This window comes from Hetaerina americana, unplaced genomic scaffold (genome assembly GCF_022747635.1).
Source record: "Hetaerina americana unplaced genomic scaffold, ioHetAmer1.1.p SCAF_11, whole genome shotgun sequence".
NCBI lineage: Eukaryota > Metazoa > Arthropoda > Insecta > Odonata > Calopterygidae > Hetaerina > Hetaerina americana.
The window spans coordinates 8,956,179-8,962,178 of record NW_027286181.1 but is presented as its reverse complement, the minus strand read 5'-3'; positions in this window follow the sequence as shown (position 1 = coordinate 8,962,178).

The following is a 6,000-nucleotide window of genomic DNA, read 5'->3' as shown; positions in this document are numbered from 1 at the left end:
ATGAAATTTACGAGACAGGGTGGCGAATCCGATTCCTTTCACTGTGCCTCCTGCTTGCTCTGAAAGTGACGCGGGCTGGATTTTAACCGAGCGTGTTCGGAATCATCTCGCGAATTTGAACCCATTAACTCCGACCAGGAGCCTATGCTCAGCCAAAGTGGCCCCGGTGATAACAGCACAAAGATTCAAACATGGCGTCGTTTCGTTAGTTTTACGTTAATAAGTGCTCCGTAAATTACTGCATGTATCTGCGTAAGAAATCAAATAAACAGGTATCGAATCGCTAATAAATTTGGGAATGGAATTTCTTTCATAAAAGATAATCGTTCGGTTTCATACGAAGGCTGTCCAAAAGTAACCTCCGTTTTCGTGTAGCAGGAGAAGTGGGGGGGAGCCGAAATGTCGCTGTATTGAAGCACACAGTAGCTTAGTACGCCTCGCCGTGCAGTGGTTGGAAGGTCGCGCTGTTTGTTGTTTGCTCAAATATGGAGTCAAAATGAACAACACAATTGGAATTCCTGCAAAATATGAAGTTCGTTCAAAGATAATTAAAGAGATACTAAATAAATAGAAAGGCTTAGATAAACATAAAACTTGTGGGACGCAAACCAGAACTAATAGAAGTTTATCTATTTGTGTAGTGCTTTGTAGGGTGGACAAAGTAATAAGGACAATGAAAGGAGAATTGTATTAGGCAAAGAAGCTTTTACATATAGGCAGGATTTGGTTTTTAACAGCTTGCGTGAAAATAAGAAGAAAAAACTAGTGAACAACTTTAAATTGTCAAATTGAGTAGTTTTAGGCTGGAAATGTGGCAGAAATCGAATATGATAAATTGAAGATGTTAACAATTTTCCACTAGATGAGTTTAATAGCACGACCCGGTTTCGATGTATTACATCATCTTCAGGTGACGAAATGAATGCAAGCTCCGTCGTCGTAAAAAAGGGAGCCCCTTCCAGGGATGCAAATACGATATGTATATTAGAGGAAACTTGGATTCATTTTGACACCTGAAGATGATGTAATACATTGAAACCGAGTCGTGCTATTTTTCTTATCTCGTGGAAAATTGTTAATGTCTCTTTTTATTCTCTAATATAGTGTTTTAAGACTCGGAGATTTGACCGTTGAGACGAGACGATAAGCGTATGTAGATAGGAGGTTTTCGAGATGTGGGTGTGGAATGAAAGATAGTAAAATTGACGGAAATAGAAATAAAGGGTGAAGTTCTAGGTATGATAGGGGAACAGAGAAAGTTGTATGGATAATTTCGGAGAGAGCTGGACAAGTGGGTGCAGGGGATCCTTAGATGCCAAGCAATGGGAAGCTGGAGACGGTAATAGAAGGGAAAATGTTAGGAAAGATAGTATGAGGAAGGAAGAGCAATTGCATTTTTGATGAAGCTAAGAGAGGTAGAAAGTATGAGTTATCGTAATATATAGCCTGGGGTTTAAGAATGTTTAATGTCATATTAGTTGCGACTTAAAATTACCGTAGTATGCAGTGGTCCATCAAAAACCTACCCTGTCCTGTTACACTGCTGCAATATATTAAGTATCAATTTATGTCATATTTCAGTACATATCATTTCTCTACGTTCACATGATGACTTAAAAATATCATTTAACGACGTGCTATGTTTGATATCTTAATCTGCGTTTGTGCGGTTGAAACGAACTCTGACCTAAGTAAATTACACATCTCCAGTATTTTTATAATGGCAAGCATACTGCCCAAAATTTACTAGAAAAGGATATATATTTTTTTAAATTTTGAATGCTTATAAGTATCATGTACCAGGTTGTAGGCATATCATGGTGCAGAAACTCATTCCTTCCATATGTATTATGAGTCAAGTATCAAAAGTCAACGTAATATTGATAAAATTGCAGAATAACGAAATTCCCGTTTTCTATCGCAAGCTTCCCTGGTTTGTTGACGTAACACTTGGGTACGCATAACTCCAAACCTTTGCAAAATCCCTCTTAAAACTTAACAGCTCTTAATTTAGAATCCGAAAGGTTGGGTTAGTTGACCATACCGGAAACGTGACGAGTATTCAAATCTCCCCGTCACCTTCCCCCACCCTCCCATCAGTTCGCCTTCTTTTTCTCGAATGGCCCAAGAGGAGTGGATGGAGAGAAAGAGGATGGGGGGAGGAGGAGTGTAATATATTTAGTATTCCCATTTCGAGAGAGACGTAGTTTAGAAGAGCTAATAGAGTGACGTCACGCCGGCTCTATGAAGGGGGGAAGAGTAAGTGACCTTTCCAATCCCGCGAGCTGGTGGTTGACCCTTTAATGGGAAGGGTGGAGTTATTTGTTCAAATTATTCATCGTGCTCCCTCGGATAAGATCTCCGTACAGCTCATAAGCAGTTTTCCTTTCTTCCCTTCGCAAATTTAAAGGGATACGGGTTTTCCTTCCTTCCTCTCTCTCTTTTCCCCCTTCCCCCCCCCCCCCCCATCCCATTGATTAGTACATTTTGATGGATGAAGCTTCGTTAATGCTCTTCCATTTGAGTCGATTTTTACTGGTGCTATATAACTTTTATTGCTGTCTTGAAGCGGGAAAAAATATCAAAAGTCTAGCTGTTCCGCAGCGTTTAGCTTAAGCGGTAGAAGTACTTAATGGACGCAAGTGGATGAGCCTAGGGAGCGACCGGACGGACGGATTATGACACCTTTCATTTTGGCTCTCTTCCGCGGACTGACTTTCTTTTGGACTTTGAGCATTTATTTTATTTTGATTTCTTTTTTGCTCTTGAGTTCCTAATCGCACTGGCGTTTAATGATTTCTCTCCCAATGGTATTTACGTCGACTTTTGCGCTTATTATGTAAATATATTGGGGTATACTTGGTCCAGTTTCCATTTCCTCGGCCGTAAATCATTGGAGAAAGCTGAAAGACCTCCACAGAAGAACATCTTGTCAATAATACCTCTCCTGTTCGTACTTGGAAGGAGATTAACAAAGATATTCGCGGCAATAGCTATCCTTTGTATCTGGCTTAGTAATTTCTACAGTCGTTCTCTAACAGACTCATTTCAGTGTTAAATGTCACTTTAAGATGTTCTCATTTGACAGGATGCTAAATACCAAACTGGAATCAAGAAACTCAAAGTAGTTCAAATGCAAAATATTTTCGCAACCTTTAAGTATTCGCTTCGGCATTTGAAAATCCATAGAACTATTTTTGGTCATAAAGAGCTGTCAGAGGTTTTAAATAGCTGTCTGGAGTAAAATTGGTGGGAAACTTAGTGTGCTATTCTGAGCGAAGAGCTGAGAAAATAATTGAGCATTAAACTCTAATGGGGGCAAAAGCTTGTTGCTTCCAAATTGGTCCGTTTGACAGAATGAATGCGTATGAGTACACTGCAAATTAAAGTGGTAACTAATTCCAGGCTCTGGGAATTTCTTTGGTTTCTCAGTCGAGGGAGTCAATTTCGATGGCATCTGCAGCTATCAGTAGAGTATCTATACGCAAACAAGTGAGTAATTTGACATCTGCGCTCACCACAACAAATCTCCTCAAGAATATCGTTAGAGCTCACGAAAGTCATGGAATTCTTTACTGATTCGTTGCATATAAGAGGTAATCGGATAATCATGCTTTACGGTATAGTTTTGGATTTTCCAGTACATCTTCTTCACCAGCGAAGTTTTCATAGTTGTAGTTCTTCAAGTTTATTTGGCCAAGATAAAGTTGTACAGCATTCTCTTTTCCCTTCGAAGACGTTTTCTTATCTAAGTCTAGGCATTTTAAAATAATTCTTGAGTCGGGTGTTGTAAGAATTTAATATGCTATTAATTCCTATTTTAGCGTTGTTTCCCAGGAAATGATGGTTAAAATGTTCACAGTTTATAGTCAGAAGCCCAGTATACCAAGCCAAGAGCTCCAGTATGTGGTATAATTCGTTGACAAAAGTAAAAGGGTACATTTCTATGCTATTGTGCCTCTTCTTTGGTCCACAAACTATCAATTGGTTTACATCATTTGTTTTCCTTCTCATCTTCCCGATCTTGAGACAGTCTCTTTAACTTAAAATGTGAATGACAGTCTGTATCCTCCTTTCCAATCTCTATCATGTGTAAATTAGCTTGGTTATTTTCAATCCAAATGTTTTCCATTAGCGTAAGTCAATTATTTTTGGATAGATATATTCATTTATGTTCTTAAACTTGAGAGATAGCGAAAGAAATATGGAAATCATTATGTTCTCATTTGTGCATATCAAGTCAACCAGAGGACAAATGCTCTTTCTTACATGCCCAGTCCAAATATGCTCTCATAAGAGTAAATTCTCTAGGAGATAGTACTGGTGGGATAACTGGTGGTATGGATTCATGTTTAAGACAGTATGATTACATGAAACCACACTCCAGACTGATTTTAATCAGCTTGAATTTTGCTACAGAGTTGAAGTCAACTTATCTTAATCCCCGGTGATCAGAATAAATATGATCAGAATAAATATGGATTTTGAGTGTTTTTAAAAATACCCTAATTGGGAACAAGTCATGGTGATCTTAATTTATTAACATTTTTCAATACTATGATGCAAAATTTATGAATCAAAAACTCAATATGGAAAAATAATTGTTTGAATACCTTCTGTTAAAAGAAATACTTGCTCTAACTTAAAGTTTTAAAAATTAATTTTATGAATCACATGAGCATGCAGAATTATGATTGTTTACTGACTATACTGGGTGCCGTAGTATGGCACCAGGAACATACCACATTAAACCAAGTAGGAAATCTACTAAATATTTGCCAAAGAAGTTTACTTTAATTCAATTGTTTCAGGCTCAACTTTGTGGAAGTTCATGTTCATTAAATGAAGACCATAATGTATTTTACCACTGTCCTTTGAAGAACAGTGGAAAAATACATTACGTTCTTCATTAAATGAAAGTTTACTTTGATGGGTCATCTGTCAACAGATGTACCTACATTTTTTTAGCACAAGATGCTCTGTAGTATCTTTGTCCTATTTTAATCTCAAGCTGCTGCTTCTTGTGCTTATTTAACCCTGAAATATTTTGCATACACCACCCGAGTAAATCAAAGTATGTGTTAAATGGACACTGTTAGAGCTATCCTTGGACTATATCAGTATTGGGACCTGTGAAATTTTGACATTTAAGCTAGGAATAACAATTTAATTCCCAGGGATTTATTTGAAATTTTATATGTTAAAGAACATCAATATTATCATTTTAATTACACAAGTTGTATTTGCCCTGGTAGAATGATATCCAATTATCCTTAGAATCATTTTTAGTGGGATCATTCTTGACCCTGACCTTTTCATTACAAAGATTTCACTCGCAAATCATATTTATTTTATATTTTAAGATAGAGTGACTTTGTAACAAGTATATTATTGTCAGTTTAAGTAGATGTCAACTATTACTAAACTCAAAACTCTCTGCTTTCATCAACATCTTTTTCTGAGCTACTGTCTCACACAGTACCCTCCTTGAAGCTGATTTTCCTTTAAGAATATGGCTAGCTGTGAATGACAGTTTTTCGAAAACCTACATGTGCCATATGATGTACAGTCCTCATATGCTGTCACTTGTGGAAAAAATAATTCAATTTATGGATTTTTTACCCTAGTAACTAGAGTTGATGCCTAATCATTCCCATTAATGGTTTGTCCAAATTTCTATTGATTAAAGTTCTCAATTTTTAGTTCTAATGCCAACACCAAGAGGTTTAAAATTTCGCATGGTTGTTAATGCTGCTTCTAATCTCTATTTCTCCGAACATCATAGTATGTAATTTCAATTTTCATTGCCTAATAATTATGCTTCCAAATGCCAATTCTTGCATTATTTTAAAAACTGTTGCATCAAAAAGTAACAATCACAAATTTATTTTTCTGGAAATTCATTTCACTGAATTGTCACATTATTATAATTCCAGAATAGTAATAAGAATTCAAAACTTTTAAGTGTTCTTGGAACCAAGGGCAGCAAGTTCTTCATGC